Source organism: Capricornis sumatraensis, chromosome 16, assembly GCF_032405125.1.
Source record: "Capricornis sumatraensis isolate serow.1 chromosome 16, serow.2, whole genome shotgun sequence".
Lineage (NCBI taxonomy): Eukaryota > Metazoa > Chordata > Mammalia > Artiodactyla > Bovidae > Capricornis > Capricornis sumatraensis.
In genome coordinates, this window is record NC_091084.1 from 49532327 (window position 1) to 49546333 (window position 14007).

Genomic DNA, 14007 nt, shown 5'->3' on the forward strand with positions numbered 1-14007 from the left:
TGGACCCAGTGATACCCAGAGCAATACAGAGGTGGGTATAAAGAAGTGAAGACATCAGAGCAGCTGAGAGTTTTTGGGAAGTCTTGAGCATGCAAATTCAGATTTCACCTTGGCCTGGAAATGTGCCAAGCACATTGGTAGAAGTCTGAAGATGTGACATGCCTGTGGATTGTGGGGAGAGATATAGTGTATATACTCATAAGACCACACATGTCAGATACATTAAAAAAATATAGAAACAGATGAAGAATAATAGGCAGCATCATTCAACTAATTATCATTGACAAATTATATGCTAGCAACGGGAATAGTATCAACAAACACAAAGATGAATCTAAACAGAGGGTTTGAGGAAGAAACATTAAGATGGCAGAGCTCTAAGTTGTTTACAATGTAATCACTGCCATCATTACTTTACACCTGAGAGAATGGTCATTAAAAAGTAAAAATCTACAAATGATAAATGCTGGAGCACGTGTGGAGAAAAGGGAACACTCCTAGACCGTTGGTGGGAATGCAAATTGGTACCGCCACTATGGAGAATAGCATAGGGCTTCCTTTAAAAAAACAAAAATAAAACAATTATATGATCGAACAATTCTACTCCTGGGGATATACCCAGAGACAAACATAATTCCAAAAGATTCCATACTTCTAGTTTTCACTGTAGAACCTTTGCAAGCCAGGACATGCAAGTGATGTAATCGTCCATTAACAGAGGAATGGATAAAGAATATGTGGTAAGACTTGGTTACATACATAAATACATTTCAGGTAGTGGTTTCCAATGATACTGGCTAGTGGTGGAAGAATGAGAATTAGGAGAAATTTCAAAATAGATGCTAATTGTGCAGGGATGACAAATGAATACTCAATAGTCCTCCAATTCTTGCTAGTGTTTGCAGGTCAGCTGCTAGTACACAGAATAGTCATTGGCTAAGGGATTGAAATGTTATGCTTTGTTATTTTGATGTATAAAGTATTGGGGCTCACCAGGTGGGCACTAACAGTAAAGAACCTGCCTGACAATGCAGGAGAGATGTAAGAGACAGGAATTCAATCCCTGGGTTGGGATTGAACCCGGGGTTGGGAAGATCCCCTGGAGAAGTGCATGGCAACCCATTTCAGTATTCTTGCCTGGAGAATCCCATGGACGGAGGAGCCTGGAGTGCTATAGTCCATAGGGTCGCAGAGAGACAAACATGACTGAAGCAACTTAGCATACATGCATAAAGTATTGAGATAACTGCTAAAATCAGAACTGGAAAGACTAAAGCCTATACATCCACTGAATTATTGGGAATGGACTGTAAGATTGCATAGATGAATAAGATGTATCATGTAGTTTGATGTGAAATGAAGTTTTGATGGAGTTATCTGAAGTATACTTTGAATTTCCTGAAAGATGCACTGAGAATAGTATTAACATTAATAACGCTAGAATTAGGAATAAGACATCCAAGGTGTCTTTGATGGTGTAGTAAGGATGAGGTGGAATTTTGTCTGTATCAGATGAGATTCCTCCTGGGACATTAAGGCATAAAGGGAAAGGTAAGCAGTTAAGAGAGAGTGGTTTTGTCAACTGAGAACTACCCCCAGGCTCATTCAACTAGACTAGTATCCATGAAGAGAATTGCTGGAAAGAGATTTGTAATGACTGCCGTACATCAAGAGGATATTCGACCTCAAGATGTGGCATAACCTATGAATGCTGTGGCTACTGTGGAAAGAAGATTAATTCTGATGTTTCAATGTTTCCGGGAAGATGACTGCCAGAATTTCTCAGGAAGTCCTGGCTAGAAGTAGGAGTACTCCTACTCAGTCAGTGTCCCCATTAGAAAGTTAAAATACATGTGTGTGCTGTCGCTTCAGTCACGTCTGACTCTTTCAACCCTATGGATTGTAGCCTGCCAGGCTCCTCTGTCCATGGGGATTCGAAAGGCAAGAATAAAGGAGTGGGTTGCCATGCCCTCCTCCGGGAGATCTTCCTGACCCAGGGATCAAACCCCCATCTTTTATGTCTCCTGCATTGGCAGAAGGGTTCTTTACCACTGGCACCACCTGGTGGAAGCTGAAGAAGTGAAGCACAGTGGGGATAGTGCTCTTTACTAACACTGTCATTAGTCACCTCCAACACAGCCCCACACTGCACCCCCAAATGAAAGTTTCATGAAGTCAGATAAGGACTTTATTTTACTGAATAATGCCTAAGGTGTGTAAAAGAGTGAAAAATACAGTTCTACAGATGTAAATGTGACTACAATTTAGCTGAACTGAACATCTTGATGATAACACATCTATCTACTCTTCATCATGTAAACACAATTGCTGTATCACATAATGAAATTCAGCAATTTTTATGGTATTATGAACAAAATATGGCTCCTTTGAGAAGGACTGGCCAGTAATTATTCCTATCTCCTCTTTCTTTCTAAAATTTACAAGACTGGTATTTAATCTGTCTCCACTACCACATTTTAACCACAGTAACTCTTACTTTGGCCTAAGATTTTCTCAAAGGAGAAAATATCCATGGGCCAAAGGAAGAAATATTCCACTGGATTCCTCTCTAGGCATGACATTTAATGGCTAGAGCTTAAATTCAGAGCCTTAGTTCAGTTCAGTTCAGTTCAGTTCAGTTCAGTCATTCAGTCGTGTCCGACTCTTTGTGACCCCATGGACTGCAGCACACCAGGCTTTCCTGTGCATCACCAACTCCCAAAGCTTTTTCAAACTCATGTCCATCATGTCGGTGATGCCATTCAACCATTTCATCCTCTGTTGTCTCCTTCTTCTCCCACCTTCAATCTTTCCTGGAACTAGGGTCTTTTCCAATGAGTCACATCAGGTGGCCAAAGTATTGGAGTTTCAGCTTCAGCATCAGTCCTTCCAATGGATATTCAGGACTGATTTCCTTTAGGATAGACTCGTTGGATCTCCTTGCTCTCCAAGGGACTCTCAAGAGTCTTCTCCAACACCACAGTTCAAAAGCATCAATAAAGAAAGTGCTCAGCTTTCTTTATAGTCCAACTCTCACATCCATACATGACTACTGGAAAAACCATAGCTTTGACTAGACAGATCTTTGTTGGTAAAGTAATGTCTCTGGTTTTAATAAGCTGTCTAGGTTGTCTCCTTTCTTCCAAGGAGTAAATGTCTTCATGTCATGGCTGCAGTCACCATCTGCAGTGATTTTGGAGCCCCCTCCGCCCCCAAAAAAATAAAGTCTCTCACTGTTTCCATCATTTCGCCATCTATTTGCCATGAAGTGATGGGACTGGATGCCATGATCTTAGTTTGCTGAATGTTAAGTTTTAAGCCAATTTTTTCACTCTCCTCTTTTCCTTTCATCAAGAGGCTCTTAAGTTCTTTTTCGCTTTCTGCCATAAGGGTGGTGTCATTTGGTGTCATTTGGTGTCCAGGCAATCTTGATTCCAGCTTGTGCAGAGGCTTCTGGAGGCTTATAAATCTAATGCTTTATAAAACAAACAAACAAATTATCAACCAAGGAAATTGGGTCAGTTCAGAGAGTCAAAGAAAGAGTATAAGGATGGATATTGGATCTGTAGAAGAATTAGGAAGAGAATTGGACAGAGAAAATACATTTGGATAAGGGAGTTAATTTCTTTTCAACATTGAAAACAGTGCCCCTATGCTGTGTTTGTCATATAAGCACTGTGACTTCACTCTCTCGAATCCTCTCCAACTTTGATTGTATAATATACCGAAAAATACATCTGAATATCTCTGCATTAACCACCATACTCCATATCATCATTGTCGTCTTCCTTAAGTATGAGGGGATGCAGTGTCACAACCACTTTGAACACAATGTGACAGTTTGTATTACAATATACCCTACAATCCAGCAATTCAACTATAGATAAGACTATGTATTTCAATGACTAAAGGTATTTATTCTAACAAACAACACTTTTAACCCATAGATCAACATTATAAACCTTGAACAAATGTGTTTTTTTTTAAACTATGAAAGCACTAGAGAGTGACAAAAGAGAATCTACAGTGTACTTATAGAAAAGTTACACTTACTTAGAAAAAGAGAACATTATTGAGGGAGTTTTATGATTTTTAGCTTGATAGAGATCTCTATTGATAGGAGATGGGTCAGTTAAAACTCAGTAAACAACATACAGACTTACTGGTTTGAAAAAGAAAAAGAATGTTTGGGAGCTGCCAGAATATCTAGAAAGTGGTAGGAAAATATATGTAAAAGAGAGAGCAAGAAGAAGAATACAAATTTGTGCATATAAACTCAGTGAATATTTGAACTGTACAAGTTTGAGATAGGTATCAAGCAGCCTATGTAAGGCTAACAAAACTGAACAAAGACTTTAGGTCCTTCAAAATGCAGGGATGAATTGAGAATTTGAGTTCCACGAGTTAACTATCTGAATAAAAACCAATCAGATTCTTCAGAGATATAAACAGAATCCAGAATCTCAACATCTTATTTGAAACATGGTTGAGGGATTTTAGATACAATTTAAGAGTATTCAACATAAAATGAAACTAGAAATGTGGTGCATATTCCAGAGAAAAATAATCTCTGGGGATCAGCTCCAAAATAATCCAGATATTGAATGTAATAGACAAGGAATTCACAGCAGCCATCATATCAAGTATGGAATGTATAAAAGAAAATCACTTTATATTTAACGTGCACTCAGTTCAGTTCAGTTCAGTTCAGTTCAGTCACTCAGTCATGTCCGACTCTTTGAGACCCCATGAATCGCAGCACACCAGGCCTCCCTGTCCATCTCCAACTCCCGGAGTGCACTCAGACTCACGTCCATCAAGTCAGTGATGCCAATCCGGCCATCTCATCCTCTGTCATCCCCTCCTCCTGCCCTTAATCCCTCCCAGCATCAGAGTCTTTTCCAATGAATATTCACAGTGAAAATTTGTTGAGAAGGAGATCAGAAGAAACTTGGAAATAAACCGGCTCTTCATATGAGGTGGCCAAAGTACTGAAGTTTCAGCTTCAGCATCATTCCCTCCAAAGAAATCCCAGGGATGATCTACTTCAGATTGGACTGGCTGGATCTCCTTGCAGTCCAAGGGACTCTCAAGAGTCTTCTCCAACACCACAGTTCAAAAGCATAAATTCTAGATGAAGACAAATAGAAATAGATTTTTATTGACAAACTAAAACTAAAAATGATAATCAGTCAAAAAACAGATTAAGTTTTGGCTTAAGAGAATCACAAAAGAAAGACTAGTTGTATTTTAAAGTATGAATATATACTAAATACCATGTTAAAAATTCAAGGTAACAACATAGGCTTTAAGTACAGAAAAAATACTAGGATATTGCAGTTGTAAAACTGCAAGTGTAGTTGAGTTAAATAAGAAACAAGAGGGTAAAAGTCAAATGCTCATGTCAATGTAGGCAGAAATGCATTACACGAAATCCACTATCCAGTCATGGTAGTAATAAATTAGAGATACCAACCTGCTCAAGCTAAGTAAGAAAAAGCACACTGATAACATCGCATTTAATGGTTAAATATTGAATACATTCTCTGTTTGAGTGGGAACATATCAAAGACCATGTCAACATTCATTTGTCATTGAACTGTAGGTCCTAGCCCAAAAAATAAGAAAAGCAAGTAAAAGTATATGAATGAATGAACCCATAAGAGGAAGCCGGTTTATTTCCAAGGTTCTTCTGATCTCCTTCTCAACAAATTTTCACTGTGAATACCCATTTCCCAAATTAATGTCCCAGTACACATCTAAAGTCTAAAAAATATAAGATGAAATAATTGCCACTTAGAAGCTGAGAGGTGAAAAGGAGAAACCCTAGATCTTATACTGAATCATGAGAGACCCCACATTTGATGCCTAGTGAGTTTTTGTTTTGTTTTGTATTTTCTTTTGAATCCAGAATTACTTCTCAGGGCATTTTCTGAGAAGAAACAGTGTAAATGGAAGCAACTTAGAGGCTTCATGTGCATGTTAGGGGAGGGCTTCACAAGAGGAGACACTGTTAAAAACAGGATGCCCCCATTTGAAGGACTTTTGAGGGGTTACCTAACTTAGGTAGTTCACTCTATAACATATTTCACATCTTGAACTAGAAGCTTGGCAATTCCAGGATAAAAATGTTGAGGAACTTAGCGTGCAAAAAGTGCATGTAAATGAAGCAGCTCTGCCACATACAGGTCGTTCAACTTAGCTTAAATTACAAATCCAATGAACACAATATTGTGTTTAATTCCCAGCCCTGCTTCTTGATTCATATATGACTAGACATCCAAACCATAATTTTTCAAGTTTCTCAAACTATTATTTTATGGAGTAATACCAAAAGCCCACTTCTCAACACTCTATTCCAACTGTCTGTGAGCAAAGAGATCAAAGATCCTGCAACGGATCTCTTTGGTTTTAACACTATAGATAATGGGGTTCATCACAGGAGGTGATAGTACTTAGACACTGACCATACTGACGTGTACAATTGCTGGGGGGGCATGCTTGGCAAAGCGGTGAGTCATGGACACACCCACCATGGGCACGTAAAGGACCAAAACAGCCAAAATGTGGGACAGACAGTTATTGAGGGCCCGGAGCCTTTCAACCTGGGAGGCAATTCTGAGGCCGTGTCTCAGGATGAGTGCATAGCACAGCACAATGAGCAAGGGGTCCAGTATGATAAGCAGAGCTACAACACATCCATACCCATTATTTGTAGTGGTGTCAGCACACACCAGGTGAACCGTGTCTTGATGGATGCCGTAGGAGTGGGAGAGATGAGGAGAGCCACAAAAGGGGAGCCTTTTCAGCAGGAACAATGCAGGAAGGACAGCCAGAAGCCAGCGGCAAATGACGACTAGACCTATTCTGCAGGTTGCCTTCCTGGTGAGGATAGAAAAATAATGGAAGGGCTGGCAAATGGCTAGTAGTGGTCAAAAGACATGGCCGACACAGAAGATTCTATAAAGGAGAATCCATGGAGGAAGAAGAACTGAATAAAGCAAGCCTCAAAGCTCATTTCTGAGGCACTGAAGCAGAGGATCCTCATGAGTTGTAGGCAAAATGGTGAGGCTAAATCCCAGGTCTGTTAGGGCCAACATGGAGAGAAACAAGTACATGCACTCGTGCAGAGAGGGCTCTGCCCTGATGACAGCCAGTATGGTGGTGTTGCCTGCAATAGAGATAGTGTAGAGACAGCAGAATGGGATGGAAATCCAGGTATGGAAGACCTCAAAGCCAGGGATGCCCCTGAGGACGAAGTAGAAGGGGACTTGGGTGGAGTTAGTAACCAAAAACATGACTGGAGGAGGCAGCCACAAGACCAGAGTTTGTTGCAAAATCTGTGAAAAGTGGGAAACATAAGATTAAAGTTCTACAACCATGTAAAATCATCATGTGATATATTGTCAAGAGAGATCTGGTTAAGAGATAAACAGGAAGTGAGCTCACAAACGCTTTATTATTTTTGCTTGTTTTAGCTCAAAGCTTGTCATTCACCTAGTTGAGAGCATAAATCAATCATTTTTTTAACCCAAGGACTTTTTTATCTGTCCAGAAAGTGGTTATGCCCTTGTAGCAGTAAAGTATAGGACTGTTTTATCGCTGTTGGAGAGAATAGCTAGAGAGAAAAAACTACTATAGGATATTCTTTGATACAATAAAGTTTGGAGAAGAGAGAGCATAGACTGATAAAGTTAAAAAGCAATACCATATACTGTCACCTATAAATTGGCATTTGCATTCTACCTCTGCAAAGATCAAATTATGAACCACTGCAGCTGCTGAACTTGAACACCTCTTAAAAGGAGTTCAGGGTGAAGATCAAGAATGAGACACTGTGTTCTGGGAAAAACTGGCAGAATATGTCTTCAGATAGTTAGATGTTTTCAGGAGATTTCATGAGCCCAATTCTTGCCTCTTCTTGTATCTAGAAAAGCACTAAAATTCTTCATAGTGACCTCTGCCCCTGGTGACCAGCAGTAATTTTCTACAAAGAAATATGAGCTTGATTGCATGTATTCTCCCTTCACCAAAATCATATGTATACTGATCGTATGTATACCAACATCTTTGGAACAGTTTTGTTAGAGCAAGTTTGTGCGCCTGATGCAGTGAGGCCAAACACACGGAAACACTGAAGTTTGGAGCAGAGAAGTATTTATTGCAGGGCCATGCAAGGAGAGAAGTTTCTGTGCTACACTCACTCCCCTCCCCCCACCCACCACCCTGAGCTCCCGGCACAGGGGGAAATTCAGCAAAGAATTTTAAAAAACCAAGTAAGGGAAGGGGGTTTCAGGGTATGAGATCAATGAGTATACAATTCTGAGTGGCTGAGGGTGAGGGAACAGGGTGATATTACAGGGTTAACATTATCAGTCACATTATTGCATCGAATACTTCTATCTAGGTATATCTAAAGTAGAAGATATGGGGAAAAGCCTGTCCTGGGAAGGCCCCTTAGGCTCCTGCTGGGTTACAATTCCCCCTTTTTCTTTGATAATTCTCAATCTTGAGGAGAATAAGTTTTGAACAAGAAAAAGAATACAGGTTCAGATAAGGAGGTTAATCATGCACTTGATAGAGGTACCTACAGGGTTCTGCTGGGTTACAGTTCCAACAGACACAGCTGTGAGAATGACTAGGCACATCTGAGTCTGACAGCTACTCCATTTTTATATCCAAATGCATTTCTCTCCTAAACGGCTAAAAAAGGCATCACCATTAGTGATTTTAATGCTTTTTAAGATGTGATGATTTAGGCTCATAAAAATCTTCTTAAAATTTCTATTTGAGAGCCTGTTTTGCCAGTTTTACCCCTGAGCACAGAGTGCCCCATTCCTAATCTCCACCCTGAAACTCCTTTCAGGGGATGTTCAAGGTCAGCAACTGCGGTGGCTCATGATTTAATCCTTGTAGAGGTAGAGAGCAAGTGTCAGTTTCCAGCTGGCAAGGCCTTTTTGTATTTATAAATTTGATCCTGGCTTTGGGGGTATTTCATGACCATTTCATCCTGTGGTGCTAGGAATGCTCATTCCCAAATCTGGTGAAGACTTCCTGGTAAGCCACTCAATGTGCTGAGCTTCCCTGGTGGCTCAGATGGAAAAGAATCTGCCCGAAGTGTGGAAGACCTGGGTTTGATCCCTGGGTCCGGAAGATCCCCTGGAGAAGGGAATGGCAACCCACTCCAGTATTTGCCTGGGAAGGAGTATCTCATGACTTAGGGGCCCTCTAAAGCATCCCAGAGCAAGCTGAAGTTAAAAGAAATTTAATTAGAATTGGATAGTGTGTGTGTGTGTTAGTTGCTCAGTCCTGTACAACTCTTTGCGACCTCATGGACTGTAGCCTGCCAGGCTCCTCTGTCCATGGTATGCTCCTCCAGGCGAGAATACTGGAGTGGGTTGCCATGCCCTCCTCCAGGGGATCTTCCCGACCCAGTGACTGAACGCAGGTCTCTTACTTCTCCCGCATTGGCAAGCAGGTTCTTTACCACTAGTGCCACCTGGGAAACCCAGAATTGGATAAGAAGTTCATCAAAAACATCAAAAAGTTTTAAGAACATTTGGTCTGGTAGAATCATAGGTCACTTTGAATATTTCAAAACAAAATCATATCATTGAAAGGCAAGGAAGTTCACACAATATATTATCAAAAGCAGCATTTGAAGTAAACTTGTTCTTTTGGCAGAAAGGAACCATATCTAGTCCTGTACCAGTCTACTTGTGGTGCTTCCCTGGTGGCTTAGATGGTAAAACATCTGCCTACAACGTGGGAGACCCGGGTTCAATCCCTGGGTTGGGAAGCTCTCTTGGAGAAGGAAATGGCACCCCACTCCAGTACTCTTACCTGGAAAATACCATGGATGGAGGAGCCAGGTAGGCTACAGTCCATGGGGTTGCAAAGAGTCAGACACAACTGAGTGACTTCACTTCACCAATCTACTTTAATAACAAAATCCATTTACCCAATTAAGTTTAAACTAAAATAAGCCTGATCATGCATAAAACTTATTTTTTCTCAAAATATATAACCCACTTTTCTACTATATAGTGAAATGTTTTATTATGTCTAGTAACTTTAATTACATTGTTAAATTAGAATCCCCAACTTTTAAACACCTTAGTTTCTAATGAAAACCAAGAGGGCATGTAATTTTTACCAAAATCTGGAGAGATTATTTTAGATAATTTTCAGACCATAATTATTCCTATAGTTTAATTAACTCAAATATTTCACCACACCAAGTTATTTTTCTCACTGACAGATTTGCAACAGATATCACAAGATTTCCTTTATCTTCTACTAAACCTAGGCTCAGTGAAAATGTTACTTTGTGAAAGCATGAAAATTGATGACGCTAAAGGCCTAATTAATTAATTAGACCAAATTAATTAGACCTAATTAATCAACAAACTAACCTTAATACCAAGTATCAACAATATAGTATTTCCCCTTTCACATGAACTTGAAACTTATTTTGTCTAACATTTTAAATATTTGAATTGTAAGTGCTTAAAGTTCTAGGTGTCCAATACTTTTGCCACCTGATGTGAAGAGACTACTAATTGGAAAAGACCCTGATGCTGGGAAAGATTAAAGGCCAGAGAAGGGGACAACAGAGGACGAGATGGTTGGATGACATCACCAACTCAAGGGACTTGAGTTTGAGCAAACTCCAGGAGACGGTGAAGGACAAGGAAGCCTGGCATGCCTCAGTCCATGGGGTCGCAAAGAGCCAGACACAACTGAGCGACTGAAACTACAAAGTCCTATATAGCTCAGTGGTAAAGAATCTGCCTGCAACATAGGAGATGCAGGTTCTATCCCTGGGTCAGAATGATCCCTAGGAGAAGGAAATGGCAACCCATTCCAGTCTTCTTGCCTGAGAAATGCCAAGGACAGAGGAGCCTGGCAGGCTATAGTTCATGGAGTCACAACAGTCGAACACAACTTAGTGACTAGACAACAACAATATAAATTTGCTGGCTTACAAAGAATAGTTGGAATACATTAAATTTGCTTGTTAGATAATTACAGTTTTACTGTTTTTTCTTGATGATCTCTTATGAAACTTATGTAAACTTTGGCTGAGGGAGCACTCCCAGCAGTTTTGAGGGGTCTTTTTTTAATGTTATGTCTACATCCCTGTTTTCTTCAGATCCTAGTAACACAGATAAGCTCCAGAGGGCCTAGGTAGATCATTTACATCTTAAAGGCACAGGAGGATAAAATGCAAATTTTTTTCTACTTATACAAAACCCAGCCATCTTGAGGTATATTCAAGGAACTCTCTTTTTCCAGTTTCCAACTCAGTTTTTTTTTTTTTAAAGAAAGAAAACCAAATAACAGTATTAGACACAATAATACATATCATCTGCTCACACTCTCAAGCCACTCTTAACAAAACCATGAAGAGAGTAAGGGATTTGGACTCCGGTACTGAGACATCCATTCACACACAATACCACCCCCAACCCCCACCCTCCGCACCCTCTGCAAGATAAAAGCAATTGCAAAAGATCCATTCTGATACAACAGACAAGCCATTAGAGGCCTTTGCCCTGCAGATTTCAGGAAGCACTGAGGCATTTTTTTCATTTAGGGAGCACAGCTAAAGGATCTCTTAAATTTGCAAAACTACCCCAAGGGACTATAAGATAACCAGAGCTCTGATCATCCACACTTAATTATTCATCATCACCATTAGCAAATATCAAGCAAACAGCAATTCAGAATGATTGTTCAGGGTCAGAATTGCCTAGCCCTAAAAAAGGAAAATTCCCAACAAATGCCCAGTCAGTCCAAAAAGGGGCAACTCCAACCAATGCCCTATCATAGATGAAGCTGAGGAATGACCAACTGCTACTGCTACTGCTACGTCGCTTCAGTCGTGCCCGACCCTGTGCGACCCCATAGACGGCAGCCCACCAGGCTCCCCTATCCCTGGGATTCTCCAGGCAAGAACACTGGAGAGGGTTGCCATTTCCTTCTCCAATGCATGAAAGTGAAAAGTGAAAGTGAAGTCGCTCAGTCGTGTCCGACTCTTAGCGACCCCATGGACTGCAGCCCACCAGGCTCCTCCATCCATGGGATTTTCCAGGCAAGAGTGCTGGAGTGGATTGCCATTTCCTTCTCCAAGGCTAGTTCAAAAGGGAAACCAAAGTCCCTTTGATGTAGGAAATAGATGGGCTCCAGGTTAGACATTTACAACTAGCCTCCTGTTGCATTTCCTGGGACAAGAGATAGATGAGCTCCAGTTAAGGAATTTATAATTAGCCTCCTGTTTGCTCTCCAAAATGGAAGTAACAACAGAAGCAGAGTAAATGGCCAATATTTGTCTCTTGTAAATACCATAAAGTAATAGCAATGGCAAGGACAAAGAGGGGGCAAAACCCTCTTTGAGGAAAGGTTTAAGGGATCTCCATCCTCTTTCTCTTGGGATAAGGGAGAAACTACACATGTGCAGAAAGTCTCCTTGTGCGTCAAAAGTCAAGGGATTACTGTCAAGCCATAATAAGTCTTGTTCCTCCCAGAAGCCTTCACTTGATTTGTCTTGACTGAGGGGCATATGTGCACCCCAGGGGAGAGTCCCAGAGCAGGTCAGGTGTGGGAAAAAGAAACCAGATAATTGGCCTGAAGGAAGACAAAGACCCCGAAGAACTGACCTATATACTTATATATAGGTCACTATATATAAATATATATATTTATATGGTGGTGGTGGTGGTTTAGTCACTAAGTCGTGTCCAACTCTTGCGACCCCATGGACTGTAGCCTGCCAGGCTCCTTTATCCATGGTATTCTCCAGGCAAGAATACTGGAGTGGATTGCCATTTCCTTCTTGAATATGTTTATATGTTTATATAAATCCTCACCAGAGTGGATGCCCACACTCTTTCTTTCTGGGTGTGCATCTCTGCCTTTGCCTCTCTCAGCTAAACAAATTGTTTCTCTATGTTATCCCACATGCTGTTGTGCTATGTCTCTAATAATAAACTTTGTACCTGCATTTACAGTTTCAGCCTCCATGAGAAATGCATTTTTCACTGGAGGCAAAGATCCAGCGAAAGTTAGTTTCTAGCCTCTAGTCCTTGCTAGTCTGGTGGCTAGGGTTCCTATTCACCCAAGCTATCCGGATTGAGTTCCTAGATGGGGAATTAGATCGTGCTCCATGCTGCAGCTTGTTCCTGCCCACCGAGATCACTGCCACAGGCGAACCTGTTGTAGCCACGCGTTCCGGGAAACAAACTCACTCAGAAGGACAATGCGGATAGTGGAGTGCAGTTTATTACACCGGCGGGCCCAAGGCAGAGTCTTCTCTTATCCAAGGACCCCGAGCAGTTTTTGTGAAAACCTTAGATACCTTAAGCGTACAAGCCCAAATCCACCTCCCCAAATTCCCTAAAACTAGTCTGAACAAAGGAAAAAGAAAGATACAATAAAAGTTAACCAGTGGTTCATATCCCTTAAGCCTAGGTAGTTAACAGAGGACAAGTATCAATAACTTGTGGTAATACCCCAATAAGCATAATAGAATGTATGATTTTATTCTGTTTCACAGATAATTAGGGTATTCTTTTAGGTGATGGAGAGCCCTGGGGCTATTCCTTCCAGGGGCCTGGTTTTCCAGTTGGTATGTTGTTTCCTTAGATACTGGGCATATAGCTCAAAGTCCATGGTCCAGCCTAAGATGGAGTCCTGCTTTCAAGATAGAGCCTGTTCTGTTTCCTCCTTCAAACCAGTGCAATAGTGAAGAATACCCTTGTCTTCTCACACAAGAGCCCCTTTATTCACCAAAGACATCTCAACTGGCCAATGTAAGTACTAAGACACAACAAAGAATCAGACAAGGCTGGAAATTCCACTTTCATTCCCAAACGGAGGCTCTGGAGTGGCTTGGCTCACAAAGAGAATGGACCACAAGTGGCTCACCTGTCAATCACAAATTGGCACTTGCCCTCTACCTCTAAAGAGATTAAATCACGCGCTGCTGCAGTTGCTGATTTTCAG

General features: G+C 40.9%; 1 pseudogene; it reads right to left on the reverse strand.

The window, feature by feature from the left end:
- Positions 1-6353: 6353 nt before the first annotated feature.
- Positions 6354-7298, reverse strand: LOC138092153 (olfactory receptor 51Q1-like; annotated as a pseudogene).
- Between the last annotated feature and the right edge of the window lie 6709 nt (positions 7299-14007).